This window comes from Petaurus breviceps, unplaced genomic scaffold (assembly GCF_028583685.1).
Source record: "Petaurus breviceps papuanus isolate PSGF00001 unplaced genomic scaffold, PetGlider_PUasm1.0 90919, whole genome shotgun sequence".
NCBI lineage: Eukaryota > Metazoa > Chordata > Mammalia > Diprotodontia > Petauridae > Petaurus > Petaurus breviceps.
Window position 1 is genome coordinate 40,627,093 of NW_027187378.1, and position 16,632 is coordinate 40,643,724.

The 16,632-nt window shown below is 38.9% G+C and overlaps 1 long non-coding RNA gene across 1 annotated transcript in view; it reads left to right on the top strand.

Moving 5' to 3' along the window:
• LOC138151833 (uncharacterized) overlaps positions 1–15,632 on the top strand; it is a 67,377-nt gene extending 51,745 nt beyond the window's left edge. Inside the window, exon 3 of the long non-coding RNA XR_011165931.1 lies at positions 15,615–15,632. This is a non-coding gene — a long non-coding RNA (uncharacterized lncRNA). The remainder of the gene's footprint in view (positions 1–15,614) is intronic.
• Positions 15,633–16,632: the final 1,000 nt, after the last annotated feature.

Consider the following 16,632-nt stretch of genomic DNA (forward strand, 5'->3'; position numbering starts at 1 on the left):
GAGCTCAAGATAGATATCAATGCATTTTTAAAATCTTTTTCTTTATTCTACATGTCCTAGACCAAAGGTATCAAACTTGTAACCCAGTGACTATGAGCAACCTAAAAAATTCTCCAAGAACTGGAACCAAATTAAAATGTAATTGGAAAGTGTTTTTAAAAGTTTTTTAAGTGTTTTTAAAAGTTAATAAACAAAATAATAAAAGTTAATAAAAATACAATATAGATATACAATAAAAATACAATATAGATAATGTTAATCTACTGACATACTAACATTGACAAATTGTCAATGTTAATCTACATCCATTTCTATTTGAATTGATGCTACCATCTTAGACCCCATGGATCCAGCTGAAGATTTTTTATCTTTGGCATGATATTTCTGCTTCAGAGAGTGTCTAGTCCTGCACCTTATTAGACACATTTTCTCTCCCTACTTTTCAAAGCTAATAAGGTTGTAGCCATAATCCTTCCTCTAAAAGAAGAAAATAACAAAAAAGACAAGGATCACATGTCAGCCCTGGGTGGGAATGAGAAGGTCTACCTAAGGCCTCAATCCACTGGCTTACAGCATATCTTCCTCACTCAGATACAGCCAGGCAGGAAAGGGGATGACATCTTGAATAGTTGGTGCCTTTCAAATGTACACCCAGTTCTAGTTCAGCAGCCATTCAAAAGTCCATCTTTTTACCACATAGTTAGTGTACTAGAATCAGTTACCAAATATCTCTACGTGCTCCAAAGTCCAGAAGGGGATTGCATCAGCTGAGTATACCACACCTCCTCATAATGGCTGGGTTTGGCCAGTCTCCTGTTACAGTAGGATACCAACAACAGGAATAAGGAGATCATCATTTAACCTGTTGTATACTGAATAGAGCAGGGCAATTGAAACCTGGAGGGACCAGCTCTTTTGCGCTAACTAGAATGCTAAACCATGACAGGTGATTTTGTTGGAGCGTGTATGCATAACATATGCAATGTTGATACACCTACCTTCAGCTAGTCCTTTTGAACTTCCCTCAGTTTAGGATATGTGCTGAATAAGGACCATCACAGCCTGTATTTAGTTGAGTAGAAACCCTAAATGGTTTGAGGAAAATACAGTTTGAATTGTAAGGATTTATCAAGAGTTAAAAGAAAATTTCTAATTCCAAATCAGATTATTGGCTAGGACCAAGGAGTTTGAGACAGCATAAGCAGAACGATGGTTCAAAACAAAAGACTTACTTTTTGCCTGGGCCATCTCTTTCTTATTGCCTCACTAGGGATGTTGGTGACTATTAACCCAAAGACCTTTAACCCTCCCTTAGTAGAGAAAAACTTACTAGATGATGTATATACCTTATCAGATGGTAGCAGAGAATAGGTTGGTAGGGCAACAGGAACCAGTGGAGATAGCCAACAAAGGGAAGAGACATAACATCCAACAGAGACAAGGTGATACGTGGCAGACATATAAGAGGCAACACTTAGGAGAGAATAGCACAATGGTGTCATGAGAAGACATTAGCAATGGTGTAGCATCAAAGGAGTGAGTTGTCCCTGCCATACGTGCAGCTTGGACACATGTGTGCACTGGACATGTATGTTCCTAGAATGAATGCTCCTTAACAAATATTCCTGGTTCATGAATGTTCTCTGTGTATGTGCCTCTCACACAGGTGGTATGGCAACCTGTGAGAATGTACCCCCACAAAAGTATGGGGGGAAATATTTCCTGTCCTTTGTTATGCTATTTGATTGTCTTTTGCGTTGAGCTAATAATGTGCCTATGGCTTAGTAAAAATTAAGTACTGCACATAGGCTTTAAGTAGATGCTTACCCACAAAATAGTTCAAATTCTTTGGGATCCCACATGTAATGGTTGAGATACCTGTATGCTACAGAAGTAGACAGCTATCATTCTCCAGTGGAAAAAGTCTATTTGCTGTTCCCCATATAAGAAATTACAAGATATTCCCTTTCCTGCCTTCAGGCTGAGAGAAATGATTATCAATAACCAATTACTAATGGGGGGGAGGGGAGAAATCCTGAGTTTTTCCCTTTCTATTTCCTCATTCAAAACCCAGTCCTTGTGAAGGAGATGACAAAGAGACATTCTCCTCAGTCTTGGACCCACCCAGCTAAGAGAGTTTATTTCTGATTAAAAGGTAAAGAGAATCTAATCTGGATGAATTCCAGTTCATTGTTTCGCTCAGGTAGGACTGGGTGGACTGCCTTTTGTTTAGATTGCCCTGAGGCAAGAGCAGTCTGTTTTGAGATGAGTCTCTTTGTCCCTAGAAGAATGGCATGATCAGAGTCTCAGTCAGAGTCATCCCCAGCCCCTCATTAAAGTAAGCCCACTTCTCATTATAATATTCATTTTCTCATTAACTGTTAACCAATCAGAGCTGATTTCCACCTATCAGGGAGAGCCCCTTTTCCAAAAGCATTTAACCACTCGGCAATCTCCAAGGTTCATCTTTGGTTTCTGAGAGAACCACTGACCTCAATTTATTGATTACTTGCTAGTCATAATTAATGAATTGATTACTATTAATAACCCAGAAACTATGTCTCTCAGGCTTTTCATTCATTTTCAATGCCCTTGCACACTGTCCCCCTTCCTCTTCTCCTTGGAATTCATAACTTTCTTTAAGGTTTAATTCAGGTGGAACCTCCTACAAGAGTTCTCTCCTGCCCCACCTCAAGTAATTAATGCCTCACCCTGCAAAGGACTTTGTATTTACTTTGTTCATACTTTGTTTTACTTATATGTCTTCCTCTGGCATGCCTGCAGAAAAACATAAGTGCATTGAAGGTAGAAACCATTTAAATTTTTTTTTCTATCCCTAACACTTAGTACAGTGTCTTGCACACAGTGTGTTTCCCAAATTGTCAATCTAGGGGCAACACTGGGGAGTCAATGAGTCAGTCAATATAACATATATTTATTAAGTACTTACTATGTGTCAGGAACTGTGCTGAGTGCTGGGAATACAAACCAAAGTAGAAAGGAAAATAATTCCTGCCTTCAAAGATCTTATATTCTAATAGAGGAAGATAACACATAAAAAGAAATTGAAACAAAGGTACCAAGGAGAGAAACAAAGGTACCAAGATTGGGGGCACGGCAGTCCAGAGAGGAATGCTTTGCACCCTCCATAAATGGAAGTTCTGGGAGTAGCTGTCAAATTGGAGGAAGAGACCACAGCAGTGGAGAGTACTTCCAATGTGTGGATTCCAGAGCTGGAGTGAAGCTTCAGGATGAAGAGTCGGGGTATGGTAGAGGAAGTCCAGAGTGCAACCTGGAAAGGAAGGAGGGAATGAATGGTTAAAAAGAAGGGAGGAAACAGAAGCATAGAGACACATGACACAGACAGCAGAGTATTGTGAGATAATTGCTAGTGTTGACAGTCTCCTACCCAAGTTTTAAATATATTGCTTTGCAAGATTCATTAATTTTATTTTTGTTTCCTGTTTTATTTATTCTCTACAAAAATCCTCCTCCAGTGTCACATCATGGTGTGGGAGTGACCTTGGACTCTAGAAAGTTATACTTGCAGAGTACAAACTCTGGCAGGGATCCTGGTAGAAAGACTGTGAGTAAAGAGTGAGTCATGAACTCTCTGCATTGTATGAGGACAAGTCTTGCTAACTTTGGAGAATGTCATTACCAGGATGTTGGCCACTGGGTAATACCGATGTACCAAGGGTTAAACTCTATATGTAGCATTGTGTATCTCAGAATAGACACCTCTAGTCTCTTCTCTCCCCCCTATCCCTCCCTGCCCCATTCCTATTCCAGGGAGATCTTATTTACTGACAGGAGGGGAAGAAGGAGATTGGGTCCAGAAAATTGGCAACTCTGTTCTCAGACACAGAGAAAGCACCAGATTAGAATCATATCTATCTGCTCCCTAAAATATTATTAATCTAGAGGACACGATTTTCAGAATCAGCTAAATTTCTGATCACTATTTGTTTGAATTTTTTTAATGGGGAAGCAGGACCCCAAGCTTTATGTCCAAAATTTCACTCCCTTCCCACAAAATGGCAGTTCCAGAATGAACTACATAATAGTGTAATAGGAATGGAATTTGAAGATCCCCTTGTATTTGCAATCAAACAGGTACTTAGCACCTTGTTCCAAACCAATGATTGTGTCAAATATTAAGACCCAGAACTTGGGAATCCTACAGTGGGATGGACTTGTTAATGTAACAGGAAGGGGCAGAACAGGGAGGAGCTAATACTATATATAAGGAAAAGCCCAAGCTGAGGGAGGCCAGAACTGCTTGGAGTGAGGTAATGGAGGCTGGGCTGCTACTGTTGGGGGGAGAGAAGAGAACTGAGAACTGAGAAGAGAAATGAGAACTGAGGACTGAAGTGAGATTTGAGAAGAACTAAGAAATGAGAAGGGAGGAGAACTTGGAGAAGGCATGGCTGTGGTGTTGGTACTTTGTCTGTTTTGATGTTACTTTGTCAGATTCATCTGCTGTTAGAGAATGGTGTTGTTCTTACAGAACCCCTGAAAGAAGATTTTTCTTGTTGTATGCTTACAGAAATCCTGGAGGAGGGTCTTGCTGATGATTTCAGAGGCCCTGGGACTATACCCACAATTTGTGTTAAGTTCTCAGACCTTTTTTGTGTGTCTAAGATGATTTCACAGGCAGAAAGTGTATTGATGAAGATGCTGGCAATTTGCCTGCATGTTGTTGTGGCTTTGTTAAGCTTTGTCTTCCCAGGAACAGAAACTGTGAAGGACTTGAGGTGGACCAGACACTGTGAACTTCAGTGTGGAATGGGAACTGGACAAGGCACTGCACAAGAAGCTGAACAAAGAACTTAGTGCTGTCTGCCTTTGAACTCAGGTGACAGTGGGATAGATTTGGGCAAGAGCTGGGACCATGGAAGAGGAACTATGGAAGCTGAGAGCCTACCTCAAGTCAAGCTGAAAATACCTCTCCTTGGGTATTTAATGCAAACTGAGAAGATCATGATTTACTAGGGGTGGAGAACTTTGACCTTTATATTTAGATGAGTGAGTTAAGGACTTACTAATTAAGGGTGATTGGAAACTAATCTCCAATTAAGAAGAAAGAAGACTTTTTGATTGAAGAGATTAAGACAATGTGACCTAGGGGTGAAGGACTTTGACCTTTGTATTTTGTGTCAATTAAGAAGGCTTGCTTCCTTAAGGGTGATTGAATTAAGGACTTACTAAATGAATGTTATCTTTTGCTTAAAACTATGTGACCACTTTGGTGTAAACCATGTGGTCATTTTAGTGATAAATTGTTATGCCATAACATTCTGAATGCTGTATTTTAATTTCTGTGAATGTTTTGTCTTAGTGTGTTACTGAATAGAGAGTTCACTATACTGTGTAATCAGAACCTTGAAAGCTGTTCACAGCAGCAGTCCTCTGGAAAGCTGCTCAGCTTTATAAATAGGTAGCAAAGAAATCCATTTATCCAAGTCAATAGCAAAAGTCAGAGAAAGTAGATGTGTGTGTGTGTGTGTGTGAGAGAGAGAGAGAGAGAGGGAGAGTGCATGTCTCTGTGTCTACACATACATGTGTATATTAATATATGCCAGATAATACAGAGTGAAGAATTTCTCCCACTGGGAGCTAGTTAACTCAATGGAACCAAGAAAGTCCCAGATCTTACCCAAAATGGAAATTCCCCAGTCTCTAGTGTACCAAACTTGAGATAGACAGATGATAGAGACTGCCAGCTCCTTTCTGAGTCTTTTCCTTCAGCAACCTGAAGTGAGATTGACCTCATTCATTTTCTCTCTCAAAGCTGGCAGCCAGAAATGCCCAAAGCAACTGCAGAGTCCTAAGAGCCTGAAAAGATGTGCAGAATCCGATGTTCTCCTCTCTGCCACTCTTACCAACTCCACCTCACCCTTCAGGTGGGTGCAGAGCATTGATCTCCACTAATGAGTCCAATACCAATGGGCTTTGAGACTCAGGTTATAGCTAAGTTTGCCCATATCCAGTTCTAGACTTGCCTACCTAAGGGTTAATTATTAATTATTTTCTGGAGTAACCCAAATCCCACTCTCCATGGGTTAGAAGGCCTTCAAACCAAAAGCTGCTACTAGTTTTCTGGCTTTTCTTGGGTACAAGAAAATCTATTCTATATGTCTACTTCTGGTCAATCCCTTGAGACATGGTAGGCTCACTGATTATAGAAATCAATGGGAAGATGTATGATTGATATAAGCAGGCTACAACATGTTCTTTCCTACAAGTCCTTGTTGGCAATACGTCCAAAAAACATCATTAACTTTTCTGGGACTGAAAAAGGAGATGGGATAGTCATGTGGTATTAAGGAATCACAGAGAATTAGAGGCAACAAATGGACAATATAAGTACTACATTGAAACTTTCTCCTTACCTCTGTCACCCAAATATTAGGGGGAAAAACAGGAGGAAGACTTTCATCAGCTTAATCCTCAATATATGGAAGAATAGCACAGACCAAGAAGGTGTAGAGGGGACAATCTGCTCTGGTAAGAGGAATGATGATGATGATGATGATGATGATGATGATGATGATGATGATGATGATGATGATAGCTAATATTTAAATAACACTTTAAGGTTTGCAAAACACTTTATATATGTTATCACATTTGACCTTTACAACAACTCTGTGAAGTAGGTAGCTGCTATTATTATTCCCACTTTACAAATTAAGAAATTGAGGTTGGGAGAGGTCAAGTAACCCAGGGTCACATAGCAAATAAGTGGCTAAGGCAGGATTTGAACTCAGGTCTTCCTGACTCAAAATCCAGCGCTCTATTCCAATACAACACCTGAGTACTCGGACCTATGAAATCAAAGTCTCAAATTAAGACCAGATGTACCAAATGTTTATGTCAATAGTTCAGACTTAATCTTTTTCCCAAGCTACAATCTCATATCATCAATGGCCTTTTGGACACCTCAAACTTAATGTCCTATAGATATCTTAAAAACTCAACATGTCAAAACACAACTCATTATCTTTCCTTCCAAACCCTTCCCTCTTCTTAACTTTCCTTTACTGTCAAAGACACCATCATTCTCTCAGTTACCTAGTCCTGCAACCTCAATATCATCCTCAATTACTCACTCCAACCCCTCATATTCAATCTATTGTCCAATCTTGTCCTTTCACCTTCACAACATCTTTTAAATACACTCTCTACTCACACAGTCCCTACCCTTCGTCTTCTTACATTTCTTCCACCCTGGTACAGACCCTCATTGTCTCTCACTTGAACTATTACAATTGCTTGATGGCGTGTCTCCCTGCCTCAAGTCTCTCCTCACTCTAATCCATCCCCCACCCAGCTGCCAAAGTTATTTTTCTAAAATATAGATATGATATTGCAAAAAATAACCATAGTAATCTAGTGTTTGATAAACCTAAAGACCCAAACTTTAGGGACAAAAACTGCTGGAAAACTGGAAAATATGGCAGAATCTAGATATAGACCAACATCTCACCATAAACCAAGATAAGGTCAAAATGGGTATATGATTTATACATAAAGGGTGATACCATAAGCAAATTAGGAGAACATGGAATAGTTTACCTGTTGGATCTATAGATAAGGGAAGAATTTAGGACCAAATAAGTTATAGAGAGCATTACAAACTGTAAACTGTATAATTTTGATCATATAAAATTAAAAAGATTTTTCACAAACAAAACCAATGCAATCAAAATTAGAAGGAAAAAAGAAAACTGGGTGGGGGGAGAGAATTCATAGCAAGTGTCTCTGATAAAGGTCTCACTTCTCAAATATATAGAGAACTGAGTAAAATTTATAAGAATACAAGTCATTCCCCACTTGATAAATGGTTAAAGGATATGAACAGTCAGTTTTCAGAAGAAGAAAAAAGCTATCTATAGTCATATGGGGAAATGCACTAAATAACTATTTAGAGAAATGCAAATTAAAACAACTCTGAGATAGCACTTCAGACCCATAATCTTGACTAATATGAAAAAAAGAAAATGATAAATTTTGAAGAGGATATGGGAAAACTGGGGTACCAATGCAATGTTGGTAGAATTGTGGACTGATCCAGTCATTCTGGAGAGCAATTTGGAATTATGCCCAAAACACAATCAAACTGTGCATAACCTTTGATCCAGCAATACCACTGCTAGGTATGTATCCCAAAGAGGTTTTTAAAAAGGGAAGGGGAGAGAACCAATTCATACAAAAATATTTATAGCAGCTCTTTCTGTGGTGGCTAAGAATTGGAAATTGAGGGGATGTCCATGAATTGGGGAATGCCTAAAAATTGTGGTATATGATTGTGATAGAATATTATTGTGATATAAGGAATGATGATCAGGATGATTTCAGAAAAACCTAGAAAGACTAATATGAATTGATACAAAGTGAAGTGAGCAGAACCAGGAGATCATTATACACAATAACTGCAATGTTATTCAATGAAGAGCCATGAATGAATAATGCTATTCTTAGTAATACAATGAACCAAGACAATCCCAAAGGACTCATGGTGAAAAAATGCTATCTGCCTCCAGAGAAAGAACTAATGTTGTCTGAATTCAGACAGAAACATAATATTTTCCTTCCTCCCTCCCTCCCTCTCTTCCTTCCTTCTTCCCTTCCTTCCTTTTTTCCTTCCTCCCTCCTTTCCTTCTTTCCTTCCTTTTTTCCTTCTTTTTGGGTTTTCTTGCACAAAATGACTAGTATGGAAATGTTTTACATGATTGCACATGTATAACCTGTATCGGATTGCTTACCATCTCAGGGAGGGGAGAAGGGAGGGATAGAATTTGAAACTCAAAACTTAAACAAAAAAATGCTAAAAAATTATTTTTACACAAATTGGGGAAAATATTATTTAAAAAAAATAAAGTACAGATACAATGTTATCATTCCCATACTCAGTAAACCCCAACGGTTTCCTATTACCTCCAGGATCAAATATAAAATGCTGTTTGGCACTTAAAACCTTTAATAATTGGGGCCCCTCCTATCTTCTTTGTCTTCTTACACTTTATTGCCCTCCACATTCTGGGCCTTTTCACTGGTCATTCCTCATGCCTGGTACGCACTCCCTCCTCATTTCTATCTTCTGGCTTCCAAGACTTCCTTTGGCCTCTCCTGCCTCTTCTCTCATGTTACTTCCCATTTACACTGTTTGTATCTTGTAGGTACAGTACATAGTTATTTGTATGTTGTCTCTCCCACAAAAACGTAAGCTTCTTGATAGCAGAGACAATTTTTTTTTTTTTACCTTTTACTGTATTCTCAGTGCTTAGTAGAGTTCCTGGTACATAGTAAGTGCTTAATAAATATTTGTTGGATGGTTGAAAGGAATATATGTGTGTGTATATTTATATGTGTGTATACACATATACATATATAAACATATATAATATATATCCTTTTGAAGGTATACTGTATATATAGATATATCTAACAATTTTTCTTTCAAATATATTCATAGAAAAAATTATCCCACAAAATTGCCATATTAAAATATCTACACTTAGTAAGAAAAGATTTTTCAATCTTTATTTGCGTTAAGAAATGCTTTATGAACTGTCGGCATCATTGTTCTTTGTCCTTGTCCTTTTCACTGTCATTCTTTTGCTAATATCCCAATTATAGGTGGTTTTGCATAAACCAGATGGAAGTAGGGAGGAGAAGCACAGTTTATATTTGGACCATTATGGTATCTATATATGTAGGTTCATAGCCCTGAACACCATGCTGGTCGTCATATATTATCCCATGCAGGCTGCTAAAAATAACTTACCCATCTGCTGACATGCCTTTCTCACTTGCCCCAAACATAAGTTGGCTGAGTACTGACAGACAGCAGGAATCTGGCAGACAGGGACTTCCGACAGTTCTGCCATTGCTACAAATGGCCATTGGTGCCCAGGAAAATCAGAGGAGAAAGTTTGCTTCCAGGAGACACCAGCCTTAGGCGACCTTGAAAGAGGAGAAGTTGACAGATATGTTCTCTGCTATATTCAGACTACGTAGAGTCAATGCCTTTCCCTGTCTGCCCATTTCTGAGAATTTCCAACATTTGCCAAAGTCTCCAAACTTGTTAGATTTTATATACCCAGTGATCAAATTCCTAAAACAGGGATTCTATATGTGTGTAGGGGTATATGTATACACACATATATATGTATATAATGTGTGTATATATGTGTATGTATATACACACATACCTATATATTGCTATTTTAATATAATTTGTTTCCTTTGTAATCTTGTGTATTTTATTTCATTGATTTTAAAACATTATTCTGAAAAGAGGCCCATAGGATTCACCAGACTAACAAAAAAGTTAAGAAACCCTGTCCTAGAAGCTTGGGGTTGCCAGATTTAACCATTATCTTTGTTCTGGGTCCTACTGGTGTGTGGGGGAACCAGGCACTAACTCTTTCCTTGGTTATGGCCTCAAGACTGAAACCATAGAATTTTGGAGTTGAGAGGAATCTCAGCAGCTCTAATCCAACCCTTCACCTCTCTTCAAGAAGGTGGATGAGCTATTTCATCATGAGTCCTCTGGGACCATGGGTGGGCATCATGTTGATCAAAGTTCACAAATCTTTTAAAGTTGTTTGCCTTTACTAGATTGTCATTGTATAAATAGCTCTAGTTGTCAGGGAGTTTTTCCTTACATCAAGCTCAAATTTTGTTTCTAGAGCCAAGCAGAACAAATTTAATCCCTTTTCAGCATGATAGCTTTTCAAGTTCTAAAATACTTCCATTGTTTCCCTATTGAACCTTTCCTTCCCCAGACTGAATATTCCCAGTTCCTTCAATTCATCTTCATATGACATGGACTCAAGGCCTTTCATCACCTTGGCTGCTCTCCTCTGGATGCTCCCGGGTTTATCTATGTCCTTCTGAAACAGGGGTACCCAGAACTGCTCCAGCTGCAGTCTGACAGAGACAGATGACAGAGAAGGTATCACTTCCTTTGTCCTGAAGGCTGTGTCTCTCAAAGCAGTTCAAGATCATATAAGCTTTTTGTACTACCATCTATTCATATTGAATTCTCAGTTCATTTAGATCTCTAGATCCTTCTTTTTTTTCCTTCAGAAAAACTGCTGTGTACTCAGAATTTTCCCATCCTATACTTGTGAAGGGAATTGTTTTTTTTAGCATATTTTAACTGTAGCATAAGACTTACCATTTGTTCCTATTATATTTCATCTTTTCAGATTCATTCCAGTTGCCTAACCTATGAAGAAATTTTTGGATCTTGACTTGTCATCAAATGTGCTAGCTATCTCTCCCTTCAAAAATCCAATAAGCATGCCATCTATGCCAATATCCAAGTCACTGATAAAAATGCTAACTGGTATGGAGCCAAGCATGGATCCTGGGGATTCTCCACTGGCGACCTCCTGCCAAGTTCACTTCAAATCATCAAACTATTCTTGGAGCCCAACGATTCAATCAGTTCTGAATCCGTCTGATTGTACTACTACCTAGCCATATCTCTGCAGCTTTCTTTCTTTTTTAAAAGTACTTTTTTTTTTCAAAAGAGTATCCACCTTCTCTTCCTCCTACCTCCTATGTCTATTGAGAAAGAAAGAACAAAACTGCCATTACGAACATGTATAGTCAAGCAAAACAAATCCCCTCAATGGTCATGTCAGAGATACGTATACACACACATATATACACATATACGTACATATGGGCGTATGTGTGTGTAGAAAATCAGTCTAGGCTCTGAGACCACCTCTCTTAGGACACAGGTAACATGTTTCATCAGAATCCTTTGAAATCACAGGTGGTCATTGGGGTGAACAGAATTCCCAAGTCTTTCAAAGTTGTTTGCTTCTACAATATTGTTATTGTTCTATAAATTTTACTACTGGCTCTGTTCACTTCACTCTACTCTCTTTTTTTAAATTATTTTTTTAATTTTCACAACGCTTCATGTTTTTTCCTTGCCACCTCCCCCCCCACACACACACACACACTTTGAGAAAGCAAGAAAAATAAAACCCCTGTTACAAACATGTATAGTCAAATTCCCTTGTTGGCCACGTTCCAAAAAAAAAAAAAAAGGACGTAGTCAGAGTCTATCAATTCTATCGAGGCAGGTAGCATGTTTCATCATGAGTCCTCTGGACTCTTGGTTCTCCAAACTTTTCATAAGAATAACATGAAATTCTTCATCAAATGCTCTGCTAAAATCTGGCTATGCCTTAGGACAGGGCATCTCCCTGATCTAGCTAAATATCCCTTTCAAAAAGGAAATAAGGTTAGTCTAGCATGACCAGTCCTTGATAAAGCCAAGCTGACTCTGAGATTGCCACTTCCTTTTCCAGTTGTTTACTTTAACATGCTCTAACCCCTTTATTTTAGTGATGAGGAAACTTAGAACAAAAGAGAAGAGATAATTTGGCCAAGGTGATATAGTCACCAAGTAAAAGAGCCTGGGTTTGAACTCGTCCTCTGATACCTAATCCAGCACCCTTTATATTTTTGTAAGGGGATGGTCAGGGGACTTCCCCAAATCCCCTGGATGAGCTAGCTGATGGAGTGGTGAGGGTTTATATGTGATTGTGATCATCCTTTCTAGAAAGTCTAGTTTTGCAGAAAAAAAGCTGACCTCAGAAACAAGAAGACCCTGGGTCAAACCTTACCTCTCACACATACCAGTTGTGTGATTCAGTGCAAGTCACTTCTCACTGCTGTACTAAATTCTCTAAGATGATAAATTATAGAGAAGGTGATATCTGCCATGGTAGAGGGAATTTTCTCACCTGGCAATACCCTAATCCAGTGAAATCACAGATTCCATTTCAATCCTTAGCCATGGAATGGTATTGTCATGCCTATTTGATGATCTTGTAGAGAAGTTTGGCCACAGATTCAGTAACAACTCTTTGAGGAAGAAGACATATCTAGGGCTATTCTAGGCACTGAATAGATATCATTTGATTGTGTCTAGCTATATGAACTGAAACCCTCCTTTTATGTTGGTGCTATGAAAAGGAGCCTTGAGGCATAATAAGACTTCTTTTCATAGAAGAGACCAGAGAGCACAGGAACTTTAGTCCCTAGAAGACTGTGCTCTGCAAGGGTCAGCTTAGTCCCAGAAATAATAACCTCTTGACCCAAAAGGTAGAAGCAGATGGGGCTCTGAGTTCCTGTATTCCGAATTCTGTCTAATTAGACTCTCTAAGAACCCTAGTGATGATAAAGTTCTGAGTGATTCCATGTTATCTTTTCCCCTTATAATAATGTAAACAGTTTAACCCAGTTTAATCCCTTATGATTTCTTTCTTATGTTTACCTTTTTATGCTTCTCTTGAATCTTATGTTTGAATGTCACATTTTCTACTCAGTTCTGGTCTTTTCATCAGGAAAACTTGAAAGTTCTCTATTTGATTAAATATCCATTTTCCCCAGTAGTTTTACTTGGTATGTTATTCTTGGTTATAATCCTAGCTCCTTTACCTTCTGGAATGTCATATTCCAAGTCCTCTGTTTCTTTATAGTGGTAGCTATTAAATCTTATGTGATTCTGATTGTGCCTCCTTGGTATTTGGATTCTTTCTTTATGGCTACTTGAAGTATTTTTTCTTTGATTTGGGAGCTCTGGATTTTGGCTATAATATTCCTGAAGTTTTCATTTGGCGTTTCTTTCAGAAGGTGACTGGTGAATTTTTTCAATTTCTTCTTTGCCTTCTGGTTCTATGGTATCTAGGCAGTTTTCCTTTATACTTTCTTGAAATATGATTGCTAGACTCTCTTTTTGGTCATGAATTTCAGGTAGTCCTTTGATTCTTAAGTTCTCTCTCTGAAATCTATTTTCCAAGTCAGTTTGGTTTTTTTCTATGAGATATTTCACATTTCTTCTATTTTTTCAGTCTCCAAATTTTGTTTTATTATTTCTTGATGTTTCCTGGAGTCGTTAGCTTCCATTTGGATAAGTCTAATTTTTAAGGAGTTATTTCCTCAGTATCATTTGAATCTCTTTTATAAAACTGTTAATTCTCTTTTCATAGCTTTCTTACATAGCTCTCTTCCCACCTTTTTCTTCTGCCACTTTTATTTGGTTTTATAAATCTTTTTGTTTGTTTGTTTTTAATCTCTTTCTTTAACTTTTCTAAGAATTCTTGTTAGGTGCTCAATAAATGATTGATTGGTTGACTATGACGCAGAAGATTACATGTTCTAGACATTTATCCCTCTGCATGCCTGGCCCCATATCCCAACCTGTGAGTTCCTCATCCTCTAGGGGTAGGGAACCTGTGGCCTTAAGGCCGCATGTGGCCCTCTAAGTCTTCAACTGGGGCCCTTTGACTGAATCCAAACTTCACAGAACAAATCCCTTTAATAAAAGGATTTGTTCTGTAAAACTTGGATTCAGTCAAAAGGCCTCACCCAAGGACCTGGAAGGCCACATGTGACTTTGAGGCTGCAGATTCCCTATCCCTACCATTCTCTGTTCCAAAGCATCATCTAACTGTCCCCATCAAGGAAGCCACTAGTGTGGGGTTATCTCTGTGTTATATTTCCCCATGAGGACATGTTTCACAGCAGGTACCAGATAAGTAGTCCATTAAACTACCATCTCATCTCATTGAATGAGCTCCACTATTCACTCAGGAATGTTTATCTTCCCTTCACCTGACTGGATGGCTTTAGCTCTGCTTGGGGGCAGCCATGGGGAAATTGCTGACAGCAACCTGAGTCACCCAAACAACAGGACCAGAGCCCAGTCACCCAGGGGGAGAGTTAAGGAGGCAGAGAATAACAAAAGAAAAGAAAGATCTCCAGAGAGAAAGATGCCAAATGAAACCCTACACCCTCCCTAAATGACCCTCCCAACCTTCCTACTTCAAATCACTGCACATATATATGCACACTGCCCCCCAAATCCTACCTGTTCCAGTTCTGGAACACCATAAGACAAAAGAACCAAGAGAAAAGGCTAGAAAAGTAAGTCTGCTTATTCACTGAGGTCTTGTCTCAGTACAGAACTGACGTTAAGCATAGGTGGACTAGTGACTGCCTCCCTGACCCTATACAAGTACAGGGTAACTAAAAAATATTGCATACATGTGTGTATGTATAGATGTGTGTGTCTATGTGTATGTGTATGCATATATATACACATATATACATAGAAATATGTATTTAAAAGAATGCCAAGTTTTAATGGAGTGTAAGTTCAAAATGAATCAGCAATGTACTGTGACAGCCAAAAAAGCTAACGAGACCTTATACTATATTAGTAGAATGACAATATCCAGAAAGACAGAGGAGGGAGTCTTGCTGTCCTCTGCCCCAGTTAGGCAACAATTATAAGAATAAAACAAGGTGCAGTTGAAGAGAGAAGGAGCTAGTGGAGGAGAGGAGGGGAGAAGGAAAAGGAAGGAGAGAAAGGACAGATAGAAAGTACAAAAAGAGCAATAGAAAGAAGAAGTGAAAGAGCACCAAAGATAAACTTTATATTCTTCCCACTTCTGGCTATAGCCAGTGTCAGAGCCTAAACATAGGAAGTTCCAGATTAGATGACAGTAGCTTTGGTGGGCACTCAGCCAGGTATCAGGAGAGATACTTAACAGATGTCAATCCATTTGTAGGGGACAGTGGCAGTCTCCTTCCAGGCCCAGATTCCCAGCATGGACTCAGCTGTTCAGCAAAGGAGCCACCACATGCCATGTTCACCACAAAAATAGAAGGAGTTGCTGCCAAGTCAAGTGGCTCAGAGGGGGCCACCATGTTTCTCTGCTGAGCTCAGCACCATGGGCCATGCCTCTCACCACAAACCCAACTGCAGGAGGTAAGAAGAGTCATAGCTCTATACTGAACCACTAAGATGGGGAATGGGGTCTCAGGAAACCACCAATCAGCCACTCAGCCAGTTGTTGATGTTTCCATTCCTTCCTGGAGCCAGGGAGTAATGGCAAGAATGTTTAAAAGGTTTATCAGAGACCCCTCCTCTCCTTTCCTTGGGGAATTAGGGGACATGGGCACCGAATGTTATATATGCTGCCAGATACAGTAGCTGTATCAGTTTTTTGCTCCATTTTATATACAGAACTTAAACATACACAAAATGCATGTCTATATACATATGTACATATATATGCATATATCATAACACAAAAATAAAATTGTATAGGAATTTGTGAATCTCTACTTCATACCACTGGAGTCAGTTATTTTTACTTAATTGGTTTTCTTTGTTGGAAGGGAAGGGCTCACGGGATGAGAGTTGGAGATGGTATAGGTAGAAACAATTGTGATGTAAAACCCCAAAAGTAGCTATAAAAGTTCTATTAATAACATCAGTGGAAGTATGAGTCTGAAATCATAGAACCTAGGTTCAAATTCTGACTCTGATACTTACTGCCTATAGGACTTTAGATGTCACTTAACCTCCCTGAGTCTCTTTCCTCAACTGTAAAATGAGGAAGGTAGACTAAATATTCACTGAGTTCCCTTTTACCTCTACATCTATGACCTTGTGAACTTTTTAAAAAATTAGCAAATAGATGGATAGGTAGATAGATAGATAAATGGATGGATGGATGCATGCATGCATACATGCATGGATGGATGGATGGATGGATGGATGGATGGATGGATGGATGGATG